The 21662-nt window shown below is 41.2% G+C and overlaps 1 protein-coding gene across 1 annotated transcript in view; it reads left to right on the top strand.

The window, feature by feature from the left end:
- The window catches only part of LRRC3B (leucine rich repeat containing 3B), a 329771-nt gene that overhangs the window by 203821 nt on the left and 104288 nt on the right, over positions 1-21662 (top strand). The gene's annotated exons all lie outside the window — the stretch shown is intronic.

Below are 21662 nucleotides of genomic sequence, written 5' to 3'. Positions count from 1 at the left end.
ATATATATATATATATATATATATATATCAGGAATTTGCCCAGGTTGGGGACAGATATTGTAGGATGGGGACAAAAACCCGAGGTGGGGGAATATATACAGTACCAGGATGGGGGATATATACACCAGGAAGGTGAACATATCTATATAATAGGATAGAGGACATACAGTATATACCAGTATGTTCCCAGGATGGGGCATAGTATATACAGAGATGAGAGACATATATATTAGAATGAAGGACTTATACCAAGATGGGCCCCAGATGAGGACATATATACCAGGAAGGGGTACAGAATAAAGGACATTAGTACAGGATGATGGGTATTACTACATAATTAAGGTGGAGCAACAGATGTCTTTATAGGATTTAAAAACCTACAAGGGCATATAAATCTGAATAACATGCAGGGGAAGGGGGTTTGAATGGGGAGGCCAGGTCCAAATCTTGCATTGGGCCCATTTGATTCCAGTTACACCACTGTGTATACCACATACACATCAGTGCTAAACTCAAAGATTGAATCTATTATTTTTTTTTTTACAATGCTTGTTTACAGACTTTAGTAATTTTGTTCTTCAGAGTGGAGCTATAACATTCAACCTTCACAAACATCCAAATCTTTCTTAACCATATCTGAATTACCTGCCTTGTGAAATGTGTACATTGATCACTTTCAATATGTCAATAATTTCTAGTACCCCATATCTGCAAACAACTTTAGACAATAACTACTGCAGCCAATAATTTATTGGTCAATATATTTCCACAAGCAATGCATAATGTTTCGGTCACATTGACCTTCATCAAGCCATTATCACAGGTGCAATTCTCTAAGCAGGTCTCCACTAACTATCATGATTCACATTCTTTCTTTGAACTATTGCACATCTGATGAAAGTCAAAGTGACCAAAAAGTCATGCTTTGCTTGTGGGAAGATATTTACCAATAAATCTTATAGACATGTTTTCTTGAGTAGGAGTGACAAGTTCTTCATTACCTGTTTTATAAGTGTTGGGACCTTATTTGCACACCAACAAAATAGGAGTGCCGTGTCCTCTTTCATAGTAATTGCTGTATAGGCTTGGCTTACCCTAAGCTGAACCACACTGGAAACACATTCACACAGTCATGCATTTACACTTTGATAGTTGTATGAAATTGAGCATTGTACCAGTGCTTTTGCAACTGGTTTTGATGAGTTTTTATTAGTTTTTCAGTATTGAATTTTAGACACTTTAGATAAGACTGATATTTGGTAGCTGTAATGAGCTGACTCTACACTGAAAAGCAAGAGAGTAACAATGTTTTGAACTTTTCACTTTCAGGCTTCATGTCTCACCACCCTCTACGGCTTCCAACATGACACTACCATCATTTTATATACAATCATCTTGGCTATTTCATATATAAATTTGATTTGCGACTATTTAGCACATGATTAGTTATGCAGATTCTTGTCATGTTACTGCATTGTTACTGTTTTGTACCTGGTGGTGGAAAAATCTTTTTTTCCCTGTATACAACAAATTGCAACCTATTCTCACAAGCCCTAATAGCACAGTGTGTTATTAGGTTGATTCCTAAGTGAAAGGTCACTGGTTCAAATCAAAGAGCAGCCATGAAGAAGATTTCCCAAGAAAGGAGAAACAGTATCATCCAGCTCATCGATAGCAGTCTGTCAGCCAAGAAAATTGTAAAACTGCATCATGTGAGTGCCATAACAGTTGAAAGAATATGAAATGAAGTCTGTCCATCCATTCAAAAGCCAAGAGGTGGATGTCTAGGCACAATATCTGAGCCAACATGTCAACTCATCACAAGGTAGAAAGATCCAGGCAATGTTGAAAGCCAAAGGTGGATTTACAAAATTATTAAAATTTAGATTTTTAGTAGCAAAACAGTAGTAGAAAGTCAAATTGATGTATGAGATAGCCAATATGATTGTCTATAAAATGAAGATAGTCTCGTGTTCGAAGCTGTAGTGGATGGTGAGATATGTAGCCTGAAAGTCAAAAGTTCTGAACATTATTACCCTTTTGCTCATCAGTTCAGCAGCATATCTATGATGCTGTATTTATTCAGTTATCCCTTAGGCTAAGTTCACACTTCCATTGTTTTGCATCAGTCACAATCCGTCACCTAGAGGAATTACGGTATCCTGCAAAATATTTTGCAGGAATCCTGTTTTTCCCCATAGACTTCTATTAGTGACGGATTGCGACTGATGATGCTGCGTTGCATCCGCTGCGTCGCGGTCAGTCGTTTTTTAACTGACAGCCAGGCGGGAGCAACGCAGCCTGTAACGTTTTTTGAGCAGCGCGATCCGTAGGATTTTGCTGCGCATGCTCTCTCTGGCTCCCTGCCCCTGTAACCAGGATAAACATCGGGTAACCAAGCAATTCGCTTTGGTTAGTTACCCGATATTTACAGTGGTTACGGGTGCAGGGAGCCCACGCTAAGCGGTGTATGCTGGTAACCAAGATAAATATCGGGCAACTAAGCAAAAAGTGCTTTGCTTTTAGTTACCCGATATTTAATTTACCCTGGATACAGTGTGCAAGGAGGCCGACACTTCACCACTCGTCTCCGCCCCCTCCCGCACTCCGCATGTGTACACGCACACACACACACACACACACACACTCACACACACACACACTCACTTGTCCCCAGCCCTGCAGTCCCCGTGGCATTGACGTCCTCAGCTCCACGGCCCCGCTTGGCTCCGCCCACTCACGCTCCGCCTCCTCCCGCACTCCGCATGTACACACGCATGTAGACACACACACACACACACGCACACACACACACACTCACCTGTCCCCAGCCATGCAGACCGCGGCACTGACGTCCTCAGCTCTACCCCCCGAACTCCGCCCCCCGAACTCCGCCCCCCGCACACAACGGAGTCCAACAATTAATTCTTTTCTTTGTCATCCGTTGTACAACGCATCAGTCACATGCGTCAAGCAACATATGTGACTGATGCAATACAACGGAAATGTGAACTTAGCCTTAGTTTGACACCTGCATCACACTATGTGAGATACTAGCCAGGTGAGGGTACAAAGTCCTCATAACCATAACAGCCCATCAGCATATCTCCTTAGAGTGCCCTGAATAAGTCTAGTGATACTTCCTTCTCCTAAGATCTGTTGTTATCTGCCGCTGCAGATGAACTGATATACTGGAGATACTTGGGTGCCTATTATAGGTAGGTTAGAGGCTAGGTCCCTTTTTATACTGTTTGGGCTGCCCCTGTGTATGTTAGACATAGTATATGTAACTAATTTATGAAAAACTTAAAGGTGGGTTCATCTGGGTCTAGGGACATTGGGGAGCTTTACGTAATTGGGCAGATGTCACAATCTCATTCTTGCTAGTAGTCACGCTGATCATGTATGCTGCAATCAACATGGCTGTTGTTAGTCCTTCTGTCTTCTAGGATTCTGGGCCCCCACAGGGAATTATTGTCTTTTTGAATCCGATAGCAGTCCTCATAACCATAACAGCCCATCAGCATATCTCCTTAGAGTGCCCTGAATAAGTCTAGTGATACTTCCTTCTCCTAAGATCTGTTGTTATCTGCCGCTGCAGATGAACTGATATACTGGAGATACTTGGGTGCCTATTATAGGTAGGTTAGAGGCTAGGTCCCTTTTTATACTGTTTGGGCTGCCCCTGTGTATGTTAGACATAGTATATGTAACTAATTTATGAAAAACTTAAAGGTGGGTTCATCTGTGTCTAGGGACATTGGGGAGCTTTATGTAATTGGGTAGATGTCACAATCTCATTCTTGCTAGTAGTCACGCTGATCATGTATGCTGCAATCAACATGGCTGTTGTTAGTCCTTCTGTCTTCTAGGATTCTGGGCCCCCACAGGGAATTATTGTCTTTTTGAATCCGATAGCATTCAGCTGCTGTCTTTTTTGGTCCCTCAATAACCGGGAACTCCAAGACACAATGGTGAAAGTATTCCTATCTAGACACTGAGTCTCTATATTTTTGTCAATGTGTTTTTAGGATCTACTTGGTCATTTGCCACGCAACTCATTGTATGATAATCTGTTGAGCCACAAAAATTCTTAAGTACTACAGACAGATGTGTCCAATTTTGGTTGTGGCAGGTGCATGCAAATTGTGGGTGCATGTGTTTTGTGGAGGAGTAGGAGCTTCTTTCATTATTGGCCTTATGTGAGTGTCACATGGTACGATCTATCATGCGATTGCATAAGCGATCGTACCCGCCCCCGTCATTTGTGCGTCACGGGCAATTAGTTGCCTGTGGCGCACAAAGTTGTTAAACCGCCGTCACACGTACTTACCTGCTGAGCGACCTCACTGTGGGTGGCGAACATCCACTTCCTGAAGGGGGAGGGACGTTTGGCGTCACACAGCAGCCGGCCAATAGAAGCGGAGGGGCAGAGATGAGCGGGACGTAAACATCCCGCCCACCTCCTTCCTTCCGCATTGCCGGCGGGAGCCGCGGGACGCAAGTAAGCTGTTGTTTATCGTTCCCGGGGTGTCACACAGAGCGATGTGTGCTGCCCCGGGTTCGATGAACAACCGGCGCCATTAAAAATAAACAATTTTTAAAAAATAAGCGACGAGTACACGACTCACGATTTGTGAGCGATTCTGCGTCGCTAGGAGGTGTCACACGAAACGACGTCGCAAGCGATGCCGGATGTGCGTCACGAAAACCGTGACCCCAACGATGTATCGCGCGATAGCTCGTCTCGTGTGACGCCCGCATTAATCCACTGGTCTTGTATAGGACCCACTGGTTCAGGATAACTACAGCACCATCTCCTTATCTGGTGGAAATTCTTACTTGGACTTTTATGACAGCTGCTTTAGAGGGACTGCTAATTTACTGGAATACCACTGATTAAGTATTCTCCTTTCTTTTTTTTTCTTTCCCGCATAATTGTTTCATAGCCACTTGGACTTCTCGAGTCATGCTCTTGTAGTTACTTCAGAACTATGGGGAATCGCTAATGGTGGCTTTGTAGAAACTTTAGCCAGAACTGGGTGGTACGGTGGCTCAGTGGTTAGCACTGCAATCTTGCAGCGCTGGGGTCCTGGGTTCAAATCCCACCAAGGACAACATCTGCAAGGAGTTTGTATGTTCTCCCCATGTTTGTGTGGGTTTCCTCCCACACTGGAAAGACATACAGATAGGGACTCTAGATTGTGAGCCTTAATGGGGACAGTGTTGCCAATGTATGTAAAGCGCTGTGGAATAAATAGCACTATATAAATGAATAAAATTATTATTAATTCATTATTATTATAACTTGTCTAGAATGCAAACCACTCCTTTCTTCATGTTTAACTTCTTGTGTGTTCTCTGGTACTGTTACAACAATGCGCTATTATCTATTGCTGTTTGCATTTTTTTTCTTTGGTGAAAGTAAAGAGCCAACTTCACTAATTTTGGCACCAACGGCTGCATTCTCAGTCCTCCTCTGAGACAATTGCCAACAATGTATCACAGATACGTTACTGCCCATGTCCTCTTTTTATATGCACATCCAAGGAACTAGGAAGAAAATCCCTGCATTTGCTGTGAAGTACTGATCTTTCTGGGAGATAAAATAATCCTAAATTATCCATGCCAAATTTATAAAGCTCATGAGGGTAAAGAACAGATAGCCATACTGAAGTGCAACCTTGGGAGTGTGAAATGGTCCAAGTACCTAGCGTTAGTACATTATGGGGCTGAAATGGTCATTGACATTCCAAAACCATCTGGAACTGCTTGTTTAACCCCTTCACGATCTAGGACATACAGGCACATCTTAAATCATGTTAAGGTAATCACCGCCGGCTGCTGCAGGGAGCTGGCGGTGACCCTTACATATGTTTGCTGATTTGAACAGCAGACGTGCGGCTAATAGGCACTGGTGGATCCGCGATCCATCCGCACCTGTTAACCTCTTAGATTGCGCTGTCAAAATGTGAGAATGCAATTTAAATGGCCGCGCCCCGAATTCACCTTTCCCCGCTGCCATTGGAGGCCCCATTGTTATGATCCGGAACCATGGAAGATCACAATAGATCATTGGCAAAAAAGGTGACAGGAGCATTGGCAACTAATCTGGCCGCCATCCCCTTACTAACCATCAACTCAACACTAGAAGTAGCTGAGGGGTGAACTAACATCCTATGCACCGTGAACCCAGCCAGAGAACTAGCTATCCTAAAGGAAGGAAGGATGAATAGCTCACTGCCTCAGAAATAGACTGCAAAGGTATAGCAAGCCCCCCACATTCAAAGACTATGGTGATATAGGAAAACACAATACACAGATGGATGATAGCGTTAGCAAAGGTGAGGCCCCATTGACTAAATAGGAAAGGATAGGAAAGGGGCTGATGGTGGCCAGAGAAAAACCCTACAAAAATCCAAATACCTGATAGTACAAAAAGTCCTCAGATCGCACAATCTGAACTCCGTCCTATATCAGGCGCTCTTGTCAAACCAATGAACAGAAAACAGGAACAATTACAAATTCAAGAGGCAACAAACACATGAACTATAGGAGCTATACTCCAAACATAGCTGCAGGGAGCTTCCCAGCTAAGCAACAGAGAGGGAAGATTCCTGCATGCTAATGAACTGGCAATAACCACAGTAAATAACCAGCCCAGATAAGAACAAAAAGAACAAAACAACATAAGAAAGAACAAGCACTTATCTGTGGTAGATGTGGTCTGGAGCAAGCTGAGAAGGCTGGTAACCCAAAGAACAAATGACAACCGGCTCAGACTGCTAGCAGACCAAGGTTTAAATAGGCAGAGAGTTAGCAATTGAAACGCCCATTGCTCCAGCACACCTGGTCTCTGTCCAAACCATTCCTGGCCACAAGAGGGAGCCTCACAGCAGCGAATGCAAAACTGACATTCACAACACCCCGTGCTGCGAGAAAGGGATGCTGATGGTTGCCACAGTAGCGACGGGTCATGCGATGACTCCTTTCACTATCATGACGTATTTTCTGTTAGAACCGACTCTGCCGGCTCTAACAGGAATGCTGCATTTCTGCTGATCAGAGCTGTGCAGCCCTGATCAACAGAAATGAACAAGTGACCAGACTGCTGATCCTTATAGTAGTAGTAAAATAAAAAAGTGAAAGAAAAAAGTTTTAAAAACTTAAAAATACCTAAAAGTTCAAATCACCCCCCATTCACCTCATTGAAAATAAAACAATAAAAGCAATACAAATATACACACATTTGGTATCGCTGTGTTCAGAAATGCCCAATCTATCAAAATATAAAATCAATTTACCTGATCGGCAAAAAAATTGCAAATGCTAAAATTATAGTTTTTGGTCATTGCAAAATGCAATAATCGGCGATCAAAACAGTGCATTTGCGCAAAAATGGAACCATTAAAAACAGAAGCTTAAGATGCAAAAGATTAGCTGTCACTGAGCCCCATATTCCGAAATATTAGAATGCTATGGGTTTGCAGTAAATGGCGCAAAACGTGCGCCACTTTTTTTGGACAAGCTTGTGAATTTTTTTCTCCCTTTAGATAAAAATAAGCTTAAACATGTTTATTATCTGCAAACTCGTACTAACCTGAGGCATCAAACCGACATCAGTTTTACCATATATTGAACACGGTGAATAAAATACCCCCAAAACAATCGGGCAATTGCACTTTTTTTTTTGCAATTTTTCCGCAATTGGAATTTTCATGCTGTTTTCCAGGACACTATATAGTAAAACTCATAGTTTCATTTAAAAGTACAACTCATCCTGCAAAAACAAAAATTGATGGAAAAATAATTAAGTTACGGCTTTTGGAAGAAGGGAATAAAAAAAACGAAAAACCGCCCTGTCATGAAGGGATTAAACACAACTTTGAACCTAAAAGTTCAAATCACCCCCAATTCACCTCACTGAAAAATAAACAATAGAAGCAATAAAAATATACACAAGCTGCCTGTTTATGACAGCCAAAGTGGATGTGAGGATTATTTCAACGCCAAAACTTTGAAACCAGTTAGGGTGACACAACCCAACACATACAAAAACACAGAAAGTTCTCATCTGATCAGCAATATCTTTTGTAGCCACAGTCCTCAAAGCATGATCCACGAAGGAGATAGAAAGCATAGACTGGTAAGAAATCTAACATTAGGCTGCTTTTGTCAGTCCTATTGTTCCTCCGGTTTGGGTTGCTTTGCTAAGGCTGCTTTTACACATCCGTTTTTTCCTGTGCGGCACAATCCGGCACTTTGCAGGAAAAACGCAACCGTTTTTTTTTGCTGCCGGTTGCGTTTTTCCTGCATAGACTTTAATTAGTGCCGCATGGGCTTGCGTTCCGTCCGGTTTTTGCCGCATGCGGCAGATTTAGCCGATGCGGCGGCCGGATGGAACGTTGCCTGGCATGTTTTTGTGTGCGGCAAAAAAAACTGTATTGCGCCGCATCCGGCCGATGCGGCGCATTTTTCAATGCATGCCTATGGACGCCGGATGCGGAAAAAAACGCATCCGGCCGCCGCATGCGGTTTTGTCCACTGCACATGCTCAGTAGCATGCCGCAAGCGGCAAAAAACGGCCGAGCCGCATGTAAAAAACGTATGCAAAGGATGCGGTGTTTTCACCGCATCCGTTGCATAGGTTTCACAGCCGGATTGAGCCGCACGGCTCAAACCGGATGTGTGACAGCAGCCTAAGAGGACCAAAGCTATGCCCACATTCTACAACACTAGATATGAAAATGTGTCCTACGAACAAAGATCTGGTCTTCAGAGGTTATTTGAGATAAAAGGAATTTATTTACAATAAAAGTTACAAATATAAACAGTTAAGGGTATAGATAAAGATAAAAATATATACATTCTTGGAGACTTAATACCATAGTCATAAAGTCCTTGTTTGCCTCACAAAGTATTTCAATCAAAATTTCGGTGCACAGCCATTGTGTCTCTGCTCATGCCCAAACCAAAATAATTGAAACATAGCTGTAGCTCAATGAGATTGGATGGAGGAGTCTGTTAACAGATATTTTCAAGTCTTATTACAAATTCTCAATAGGATTTAGGTCTTATCTTTGACTGGGCCATTCAAATGTTAGCTATACAGTTTTATAGAAAACTCTAGAATGTAATAAAAGTAGTGCAGTTCTTTGTGGCCTTATTTTTTTAATTTTGACAGGTTCTTTTTGGAGTGGCTAGCTTTTTTTTTCCAAATGCAGCATCCTCTGGGTATGACTTATCGTAACAGAAACTTATGCCATATCATAACATGACCTACCATACTTGTACCATAGACTTATTCATAGGAGGAAAAATTATCTCATTAAAAATACACATTGTATGGGTTTCCCACTACTATGATATTAATGACCTGTCCAAAGAATAGGTCATCAATATAGTAGGGAAAAACTCCTTTAAGAAATCATAAACAAAAATATACTTTACTCTCTCCATACTTACTCATTATGACCAGGATCGACCATTAATACTTGAAATGTATGTATCTTATTGTTGTTCTCTGGCTGTTTTCACACTTTGTGGTTACACTACACCAACAATGTATTTTTTTATTTTTTTTTGCTGCTGCTGATTATACAAGTGTCACCCCAACTTGTGAAAACAGTCACTTTGATACTAGTTGTACAAAAGCCAAGCTTCCTGCTGTCAAAGAATTTTGACTTCTGTTGAATTCAGACCTCAACTTGTAAAGCACTGCGGAATATGTTGGCGCTATAGAAATAAAGATTATTATTATTAGTATTATTATTATCAATTGTCTGCCCATTTAGAATATTTATCACCAGCATGGTAATGCAACCCATGCCGATAAGGTATGTGTGAAAACTATATTAAGGGCAAGTGTTGATGGCATAAAGCAAGTTGTAAATCTACTAGATCTGCCAAAGTTCTTCTAAAATTTCCCTATAAGCGCCAGTTTTAGTTTTGCCTTGGTAGGTTACAAAAATATATTTTAATTTTGCTGGACCTTTCCAGACTAATAATTCTTTAGAAATATAGAAATGTTTTGACTTAAAGCCTGTTGTGGATATTTACTGTGAATATTTTTAATATTTCAGCCCTTTGATAGTTCTCTGCAATACATAATGGCTCTTCCACATATCTCTGCAATTCTGTCCAATGTGAGATCACAATCCATGGATTGGCCGCGACTCTCCCTTCCCAAGCGTGACAGATTAATCTATTTCTATGAGACTGTTATGTTTGGGTCTGGAGATCCACGGACATCCGGTGCATTGCGATCTGACTTCGGACTGAATTGCATGGATGTTTAAAAGACCTTAAGTTGATATGCTTTTCTTTTTCAATAGTTTACTTTTCTCTGATAGCACATTGTGTTTGTAGTCTCCAATAATTTTACTACCATCCATGGCCTGATAATTATTCTTGCAGACTTAGCATTACATATAGAACCTGCCTATAAAAGGAGCTAGGGGACAAACTGCTTGTGCTATTTCACTTGCCCAGCTGCACTGCTTGTATATCAGTCTGCACTGTTCTTTTTCTCTCTATCTTTGCCTGAGAAAGTTTGCACCTTTTTATACCATTAATTCATTATTTGATTTTCTTGAAATGTTTTCTGCCCTCATTCAAACTCATAACGTCTGGCAAGGCCTTCAGAAACTTTATCAGTAAGCCACAAGCTGCACTGCTCAGTGCAGAAGAATTTTATCTTCCCAAAGAACTACTGTAAAAGGTGTTCTACTTTTTTACAGGCACATTGTACTGTTACACATGGATACAGCTTTATATACCAATAAATCAAATTATACCTGTATATTATGGGTAAAATAAACGTAAAGGATTTCTTCCTTTACAATTGCTAACAAAATAATGAAATATATGAAAAATAACTATAATAATGGTATTCTTTATATATGTATTAAAAAGAAACATAGCAAAACCAATAATAAGGCCCCTTCACACGTCAGTAATTCTGGTAAGTATGTTACAGTTTTTATACATACCAGAATCACGGACATATACAGACCCATTAAAATCAATGGGTCTGCGCATACATCAGTGATTTCTCACTGACGTGTTTCCATGCAGCATAGACACGTGTTCCGCATGGAGACAAGTCTCACATCATTGATGTCCCACAGACCACACAGTGGTGTGATCCGTGAAACACGTACCAGAAAAACACATACATTAAAATAGCTTTTTAAATGTGCCCGTCTAGAGTGATGCTGTCTTCAGCCGCTGCTGTCTTTGCTTCCAGGCCGGCTAATTATGCTCATGCATATGCACTGCACAGCCGACCCGGAAGTAACAGCAGCGGTGAGACAGCAGTGGCCAGAGACAGTATCACTTCAGCACTTCAACAGCAACGTGGACAAGTAAGTATAAGTGCCTGATCTCCATGCATTACCACAGATAGCACACGGAGATAACACGTGTGCCAAAATCACGGCACACGGAGTAACATATGTACCTTTATTACGTCAGGGAAAAATGTGTGTTGTTCACTAATGTGTGAAAGAGGCCTAACAGATATATTTGGTACCCCGGTGCTACAAAGCCTCAGTGCTACCCATTTCTTCCACATATTTGGCATGTGTGACTGTCCCATAGAGATTCTTTGTTATGGCTAGATGCAATGTTTAGCTTGTCATGGATAGTTTAATCAAGGTGGCTGGTATCGACGCCAAGATGAAAACAGGCTTGGAAAAAGCCACACAGATGAGCAACCATCAGATAATTATGAACATATGAATAATACATAAAAAGGCGGAATGAGTCATATTACATAGTTCCTCCCTTTATCAGAAGAATTGAGCTCGTCTCCTTAATGAACTAATTGTTATTCAGATTTCTGATAAGCTATTTCACACTTCATTACTTCATCTGAACCAGAAGTTGACTCTTATTTACTCTATAAAGACATGCCTGAATAAATTAACCCAAACATCTTCCAGCATCATGTATTTTCTATTCGTATACAAGTTGTGGGTGTCAGGAAAAATTAATTTGCTGCTAAGTTGTACTTCACATCTGGAATTTTTCACTTTTTTGATACAAGGTAATTTGCATTTCTGCAGCATTACCTCTGGAAGGGGCAAAAGGCTTTCCAGACTCATTAGTGCGTGCTCCAGATGATCAACTTCCCTGAAGACATACAAGTTATTTAGCCTTGGACTAGACATGAAATTAAGTATTTCTCCAGTGGGAATTATGTGGTTCCTGAAGCCAATTATTATATCTATTGCCAACTGACATGAATTAATTATTGCATGCAGGCTAAAGGTTACAGTATACATTAGACAGAGTTTGGCTACATGATCATTTGGCCATCAGATGTTATCCCAGATGTTCTCAATAATGTGGTCATTTGGCCTAGACCTACATATGTCCATAGAGGAAAGCAGATATCTCTGATGTGACTCTTTTCCAGTGAAGACAAATTTTGATTGGATAAAAAAAAAAAATAGAGCTGCAGTATATGAACAGCCATTAGAGGGTTGGACAATAGATTTACATGCAAACATAGAATTTGACAAATTTTAAGCAATAAGTGGGGCAAGCCGGAATTACGAGAGGAAACTCTGAAATCCTCCAAATTATCTACTTCCCTTCACAATGCCAGGACATTAAGGTTATGTTCCCCCAACTAGTTTTCTACGATATATTATTGCTGCACAAAAAAACACAGCATCTTACAGTTCCAGCTTAGCGGAAAGAATTTACAGAAATCTCATGCACACTGTGCATTTTTTTTATACATAGCGTAAACTGAGCTATGGCAGATGTTTTAAATTCACAAGATATCATTTTGCCGTGTGTGCACACTGAGTTTTATATTCAGATTTTCCACATAGAATTGTATTTGGTAATCTGCAAGAAAGTAACACGTATGAAATTTTAGTGTTTTTCCACTGCAGAAATGCATTAAGAATCCATGTAATTTGTTCATGACTTCATCAATAAGGTTTGGTTGAAAAACAAATACAAGGAAGCATCAGAAAAAAATTAGCTGAAAGCATACAGTTAGGTCCAGAAATATTTGGACAGATATACAATTTTCGCGAGTTGGGCTCTGCATGCCACCACATTGGATTTGAAATGAAACCTCTACAACAGAATTCAAGTGCAGATTGTAACGTTTAATTTGAAGGTTTGAACAAAAATATCTGATAGAAATTGTAGGAATTGTACACTTTTCTTTACAAACACTCCACATTTTAGGAGGTCAAAAGTAATTGGACAAATAAACCAAACCCAAACAAAATATTTTTATTTTCAATATTTTGTTGCGAATCCTTTGGAGGCATTCACTGCCTTAAGTCTGGAACCCATGGACATCACCAAACGCTGGGTTTCCTCCTTCTTAATGCTTTGCCAGGCCTTTACAGCAGCAGCCTTCAGGTCTTGCTTGTTTGTGGGTCTTTCCGTCTTAAGTCTGGATTTGAGCAAGTGAAATGCATGCTCAATTGGGTTAAGATCTGGTGATTGACTTGGCCATTGCAGAATGTTCCACTTTTTTGCACTCATGAACTCCTGGGTAGCTTTGGCTGTATGCTTGGGGTCATTGTCCATCTGTACTATGAAGCGCCGTCCGATCAACGTTGCGGCATTTGGCTGAATCTGGGCTGAAAGTATATCCCTGTACACTTCAGAATTCATCCGGCTACTCTTGTCTGCTGTTATGTCATCAATAAACACAAGTGACCCAGTGCCATTGAAAGCCATGCATGCCCATGCCATCACGTTGCCTCCACCATGTTTTACAGAGGATGTGGTGTGCCTTGGATCATGTGCCGTTCCCTTTCTTCTCCAAACTTTTTTCTTCCCATCATTCTGGTACAGGTTGATCTTTGTCTCATCTGTCCATAGAATACTTTTCCAGAACTGAGCTGGCTTCATGAGGTGTTTTTCAGCAAAGTTAACTCTGGCCTGTCTATTTTTGGAATTGATGAATGGTTTGCATCTAGATGTGAACCCTTTGTATTTACTTTCATGGAGTCTTCTCTTTACTGTTGACTTAGAGACAGATACACCTACTTCACTGAGAGTGTTCTGGACTTCAGTTGATGTTGTGAATGGGTTCTTCTTCACCAAAGAAAGTATGCGGCGATCATCCACCACTGTTGTCATCCGTGGACGCCCAGGCCTTTTTGAGTTCCCAAGCTCACCAGTCAATTCCTTTTTTCTCAGAATGCACCCGACTGTTGATTTTGCTACTCCAAGCATGTCTGCTATCTCTCTGATGGATTTTTTCTTTTTTTTCAGCCTCAGGATGTTCTGCTTCACCTCAATTGAGAGTTCCTTAGACCGCATGTTGTCTGGTCACAGCAACAGCTTCCAAATGCAAAACCACACACCTGTAATCAACCCCAGACCTTTTAACTACTTCATTGATTACAGGTTAATGAGGGAGACACCTTCAGAGTTAATTGTAGCCCTTAGAGTCCCTTGTCCAATTACTTTTGGTCCCTTGAAAAAGAGGAGGCTATGCATTACAGAGCTATGATTCCTAAACCCTTTCTCCGATTTGGATATGAAAACTCTCATATTGCAGCTGGGAGTGTGCACTTTCAGCCCATATTATATATATAATTGTATTTCTGAACATGTTTTTGTAAACAGCTAAAATAACAAAACTTGTGTCACTGTCCAAATATTTCTGGCCCTGACTGTAGTTCTGAATGGTCCCAGATTCAGCGGGACTGTCTAGATTTGAGGGCTCAGTCCTGCTACGTCAGTTTCCTCTTTCTCGCTTGGCTCTGCAGCTCCTCCTTGGGGGTGAGGCTGGCATTTCTCTGCACACATGTACAATTTAAATAACAATTCTGATCTCCCCAAGACTCAAATTCACTGCTCACAGGTAGCAGCTCTAGCAATGAGCCACAGCCTACATTGAGAAAGATATGAACATTTGGTAATCTTGAGCTGTATTGTAAACAGTGAACTCAGAAGTAGAAATGAGCGGACCCATGGAAATTCGGTTTCAAGGGTTTATCCGGACTTTAGATAAAGTTCAGTTTGGGACCCAGATTTGACCTGAACCTCAATGGAAGTCACTAATTGGGCAGTTTGGGTCTCTACCCACATGCAGCCAGTCATAAACAGATCACTTCCGGGGAGGATGGACAGGGTTTTCCATTTTTCATTTTTGTTTGTACACATTACATTCAAAACCAACTGTTAAGGCCCCATTACATGGGCCGATATATCTAACGATATGTCGGAGGGGTCACAGAGTTTGTGACGCACATCCGGCACCGTTAGAGATATCATACCGTGTGACACCACTGAACGACTGTGAACAAGCAAAAATATTCACCTTATCGTTGCTCATTGATACGTCGTTCATTTTCATAATATCGTCCCACCTTCTCTGCGCGGTTGTTCATCGTTCGTACAGCTTACCTGCGTCCGGCCGGCAATGCGGAAGGAAGGAGGTGGGTGGGATGTTATGTCCCGCTCATCTCTGCCCCTCCGCTTCTATTGGGCGGCCGCTGTGTGACGTCACTGTGACGTCGAATGTCCCTCCCCCTTCAGGAAGAGGATGTTCGCCGCCCACAGCGACGTCATCCGGGAGGTAAGTACGTGTGACGGGGGTTACCGACTTTGTGCGACACGGGCAACAAATTGTCCGTAACACACAAACGATGGGGGCGGGTGCGATTGCACGATAAAACGACGCGTGTAACGGGGCCTTTAGAGCCAGTGCAAGACATTGAAATACTGCAAGTGTCTCACACTGGGTTGAACGCTGGCACAGCAATGCTCACGCAAGTGATTTGCCTATGTAAACCACTTGATTTGCAAACCCAAACTTTTTTTTTTCTTTTTTTTTTCTTAAAAAAAAAAAAGGTTTGCTCATCTCTACTCAGAGGCAGATTGTAAAAGGTCATAGAGATACATCTTTACACAGCAGTTTAGCTCTATGTCCCTATATTCGAAAGGTAAAGAAGTAAACTAAACTTTAAATTACTAAATAATAATAAACAAAAAAAAATTGCAAAAATGTCAATTTCTTTCTAATTGTAAAATCATCTTTTCTTTTGAGTGTCCTAGGGACTTGAACCCACAACCTCTACAATTGCAAGCAGAAGCTAAACCTATGATTCACCGGCATTGCAGGCTCTGACTCCAGGGGCAGATTATTCTGGTACTCTGGTACATAGAGATACATTGTACATTGCAGTGTATTTCTATGTCCCTAAATAAAAAAGTGAGTAAAGCAATAATGGCGGTCGGATGGAGCGCTGGGGGAAAAAACGGTTTGAACCAAGGATTCTAAGGATTCTTGCCTAAGCTATCTTCATCAGGTAGTATAGAAGGTGAAGTTGAGGAAATGACATATATAGATAAAAAACCACAGTGATTGGATGCAATACATGACAATGATTGGATACAATAAATGACAGCAATTGGATGAAAAATTAAACATTATTAACCTCCATAATGCCGGTAAAATAAATATGAAACACAGTTCAGGGCTATGACAAAATTGTCAGACGTTTTGACAAATTTAGAAGTTAATGTGAATTAAACAGATAAAGTACATAAAAGGTGAGGACATGAAGACACGTGTACACAAGCACAAATATACACGCGTGTTCATGTCCGCACTATGGATAGACACATACACATAAGGGTCTCATACATATGCGTAAATCCTGAGTTACCAACACTAGCTACCACAATTACACTAAAATGATTGATAACAAGAGAATTACAAATAATTAATAAGGAACTCCTAGGAAAAATGGATGAATCAAGGATATTAAATCCACCCAAAAAAAGGGATGATATAAAACCCAAGACTAAGAAAGATATAATCAATGTTTGGCAACATTCTCAATGGTAAGTTTATGCCCCTCAGGTGCTAGGGTACCTAACTTAAAGATCCAGAAGCTTTAGGCTCTGTGCGCACTAGTGCGTTTTACCCGCGGATTTACCCGCGGATTTGCCGCGGAAATTTCTTGAGAAATGTCTGCAATCTTTGTGCAGACATTTCCCAGCAAATTCTATGAGAAAAAAAAATAGCTGTGCGCACTGTGCGGATTTTTCTCAAGAAATTTCCTTGAGAAGAATTTCTCGAGAAAATTTCTTGAGAAAATGAGCATGTCAATTCTTTTCCGCAGGTACCCTGTGGATTTCGGCAGTACAGCCTGCAAAATCCGCAGGGAACCACCCGCGGGAAAATCGCGGCAAATTCGCGGCTATTCCGCGGCAAATCCGCATGCGGATTTGGTGCGGATTTTTTCCGGAGGTCTGGAAATCTTTCACTCCCAGAAGTTTCTCAAGAAATTTTCTTGAGAAACTTCACATTTCTAGTGCGCACATAGCCTTATTTTTTTATTAGGCTATTCAAATGGTCAGGATCAGTGTTGACAATATGATCTATAATAGTGAGATTCAGCAGTTTAGGGTCTCTGTTGTGGATTGTATTATAATGTTTAGACAGACTATGTAATTGGTAGCCTGTCCGAATATTATGCCTGTTCTTGTTAAAACGGGCATGCATGGTTTGTACTGTGCGGCCCACATTTTGGAGGCCACACGTACATTCCAAAAGGTAGACTACATAGATCGATTGACAATTCACCCTATGTGGTGTATGAGGTGAAGGATTTTCCTCCATTGATGATGACATCACAACAAAAGCATTTTGGTGCGCCACAAGTGTTGCACCCCAAAACGTCCTCATCGTGAGTTTTCTATGAATAACGTTTTTATTCAGAATAAATTTCCGTGATGTGTTGCTGGGGGCTATCATGTTACGCAAACATTTATTCTTCCTGTAAATGATGAGGGGTTTAACTTGGAAATGTTTGGAAAGTATGGGATCACCTTTGAGAATGAACCAAAATTTGTTTAATAGGTTTTGGATGACTGTTCTGGACTGGCATAAATTGCACTAGAGATTCCTATTTCATCAAAGAATCCAATATATTAAAAAAATGTTTCTTACAGAAGGGATACCCCTTGAAACTTTTACAAGATGCATGTAAGAAAACTGGAGTTTTATCCCAAGATTTATGTATTGAGAAAATTAACATGTCAAAAAATGGTGTTAAAGTGACACCTGATTTCAGCAAATGGAGTTTGGTAACCACTTTTTACCACTCCAACATTTTTTTTTGTAGTGCTGAAATGGTATATCTAATCTAAGTTCCATGAGCCTAGTTTTATTTTACCTGCCGCCATCTACATCTTCTATCACCGCCGCTCCGGTCTGTCTCCAGCAGTTTGTTTATGTGACCTGCCAGATCTCTAAAGGGGTTACTGGAACGTGCCAGAGGTTACTTTTCAATGCAAGCCTATGAGCCACTCATTCTGGCTCTCATAAAAAACAACGCTACGGTGGTGTTTTAACTTAAAACATTATATACTAAAAGAGAAAAAAATAAATAAAAAACACATGTAAAAATGCACTCTCAAATGCAGTGGAAACAAGCAAGAAACATAACTTTACCTAATATGTGCAGAAAATCTGCAACATCAAAAACTACCCAAATACTCATCATGGGAACCTCGCCTGAAGGGCTCTCCCACTATGAAAATTGATGGCCTAATCTTTGCTTGATCATTTGAATTCTTACCCCTGCCCCCATCCTGATCATAAGAAGTAATGGGCCTTGGCATACCGCCTAGACATTTATACAGCTCGCCTTAAAATCAATAAGAGCAATATAAATATATAAGCATCAAGCTCTCCCTAGTGGCAGCCGCAGAATCAGAACCAAAGCTATATGCACCAAATGGCAGAGTGATTTTCTAGTCTGCATGGCAACCTGGCAACTGGGAATTGTCCAGCCCTTGGCCATACACTTACATGAAAACAAGAGGCGCTGCCAATAAACCTGTAATGTGTATGGACAGCATAACTGTGTTTTTCAACATTTGCAGCATAAAGTGAAGCTCAAGGCACAAGCAGTAATTAAATATTTACCACTGTACATCATGGAAAGAGTGCAAAGAATACAGATGATTGTACCACAGAATCTGTGAAAGCCTGGCAGATAACACAGTAACATGCAAATAACGGAATTGAGTATTAAAATAAGGATTAACGGGCGTCTGTCAGCTTAAATGACTGTTCAATTTGAGCATAGCACTGTGTAAGATGGCCCTAATTAGAATTTTACATTTAAATTCCAAGACCATTGTTCTGCTTACCAGAAATGATTCTTTATTCACATATGCTAATTAGGCACGCATTGCTCTCTGGACATTAGTGAATAGTATAAGGCTGTGTGCGCATGTGTGCGTATTGCATGCATTTACACTGCATCTAGCACTGTAGCGTAAGCGCATGCGTCCTACGTCCCAAGCACAATATATGAAGATTGTACATACCAGTAATCCATCCGCACGTTGCGTTTGAGAGCGCAGCGATTTGGATGCTGAAATTTTGATCCCAATCGCTGCTTTCAAAAATGCAGCATGTCACTTATTGCATGCGCTTTGGATGCAGCTCTCACTCTGTCTATGGGAGAGACAGCATCCTGAGCGCATGAAATCGGCATTTTTTCTGCAGAAACACTGCATCCATTATGCAGTGTTTCTGCAGCAATTTGAAGCGCACATGAGCTGTCAAATCACTGCAGAATTTTCTGCAGTGACACGACGCAACATGTGCACACAGCCTTAGGCTGCTTTCACACCTCCGGTTTTTGCTATGCGGCACAATCCGGCACTTTGCAGGAAAAACGCAACCGTTTTTTTTTGCTGCCGGTTGCGTTTTTCCTGCATAGACTTTAATTAGTGCCGCATTGGGCCGCATGGCCTTGCGTTCGGTCCGGTTTTTGCCGCATGCGGCAGATTTAGCCGATGCGGCGGCCGGATGGAACGTTGCCTGGCACATTTTTTTGTGCGGCAAAAAAAAACCGCATCGCGCCGCATCCGGCCGATGCGGCGCTTTTCTCAATGCATCCCTATGGATACCGGATGCGGCGCGATGCGGCAAAAACCGCATCCGGACGCCGCATGCGGTTTTTGCCACTGCGCATGCTCAGTAGCATGCCGCAAGCGGCAAAAACCGGACAGGCTTATAAAAAACTTATGCAAAGGATGCGGTGTTTTCACCGCATCCATTGCATAGGTTTCACAGCCGGATTGAGCCGCACGGCTCAAACCGGATGTGTGAAAGCAGCCTTAGGCATCTTCTCACCTACTTGAAGTCCATCTATCCCCACCTTCCTCTTTTTTGATGGACAGCTCTAGCTTTAGAGTAATTAGAGCAGGGCAAGAGTTGACGTAAGACAAGTGCGCTGGACATCTCATTAAAATACTTAAATAAAGTATGATTTTGGCAAATGCTGTAAGGCCACGTGAACACATTGAGTATTTGATGAGTTTTTTGCTTCAGTATTTGTAGCCAAAGCAAGGAGTGGGTAATAAATGCAGAAGTGGTGGCCGTGTGTCTATTATACTTTTACTCTGATTGTTCCACTGATGGTTATGCCTACAAATACTGAGGTAAAAAAACTCACCATAGACTACAGTCCTACAATGAGTTTTTGCTGTTGCAGATTATCTACTCCATTTCGGCAGCTACAGTTGAAACCAGACATTTACATACACTATCTAAAAAGACATATCTGCATGTTTTTCTCAGTATCTGACATGAAATCAGAATAAACCTTTCCCGTTTTAGGTCAATTAGGAACCAAAATTATTTAAATTTGCCAAATGCCAAAATAATGGGAGAAAGAGTGTTTTAACACTAGAAGTCCCAGAAATTTCGAGCTCCCCCTGAAGTCCCGAAAGAGGGTCAAATGACCCTTAGACTATCTTTTTTATTTAGAACCAAAACAAAATGTTAATTTGAAATTCTTTATCTTGCAGATGAGGAGACTCTTCCTCTACCAAAAAAGAGAGCTCAGTTGGCGAGTGAGCCAACAGAGACCGCAAATCCTTCAGGCCATTCGACCCGTCTCTGGGTTCCAAAGGTAGAAATGTTAACTGATCCCTCTCTGGGACTTCTAGTGTTAAGGTATTTTTATTGCTTTCCGCAAAGTCAAAAGTTTACATACATTTCATTAGTATTTGTACCATTGCCCTTAAACTGTATGACTTGGGTGAAACGTTTTGGATATAATTCCACAAACTCCTCACAATAGTTGGTAGGAATTTGGACCCATGCCTCCTGACAGAACTAGTGTAACTGAGCCATATTTGTAGATCACCTTGCTCGCATCGGCCTTTTCAGCTTTGCCTATAAATTTTCAATAGGTTTGAGATCAGGGCTTTGTGATGGCCACTTGAAAACATTGACTTTGTTATCCTTAAGCCACTTTGTAACCAGTTTGGCAGTAGGCTTTGGGTCATTGTCCATTTGGAAAACACATTTCCGTCCAAGCTTTAAGTTATTGGCTGATGTATTTAGATGTTGCTTCAGTATTGCCGCATAATCCTCATTCCTCATGATGCCATCTATTTTGTGAAGTGCATCAGTCCCTCCAGCAGCAAAACAACTCCACCACATGATGCTGCCACTCTCATGTTTGGATGTTCTTAGGCTTCAAAACTTCTCCCTTTTCCCTCCAAACGTAATGATGGTCATTATGGCCAAACAGTTCAATTTTAGTTTCATGGGACCACAGGACCTCCAAAAATTAAGGTCTTTTGTTCCTGTGTGCATTTGAAAACATTGATCTGGCTTTTTTTCTTTTTTCTTT

This window comes from Anomaloglossus baeobatrachus, chromosome 6 (assembly GCF_048569485.1).
Source record: "Anomaloglossus baeobatrachus isolate aAnoBae1 chromosome 6, aAnoBae1.hap1, whole genome shotgun sequence".
NCBI lineage: Eukaryota > Metazoa > Chordata > Amphibia > Anura > Aromobatidae > Anomaloglossus > Anomaloglossus baeobatrachus.
The sequence above is the reverse complement of the archived record's forward strand: the minus strand, read 5'-3'. Positions and strand labels throughout refer to the sequence as shown.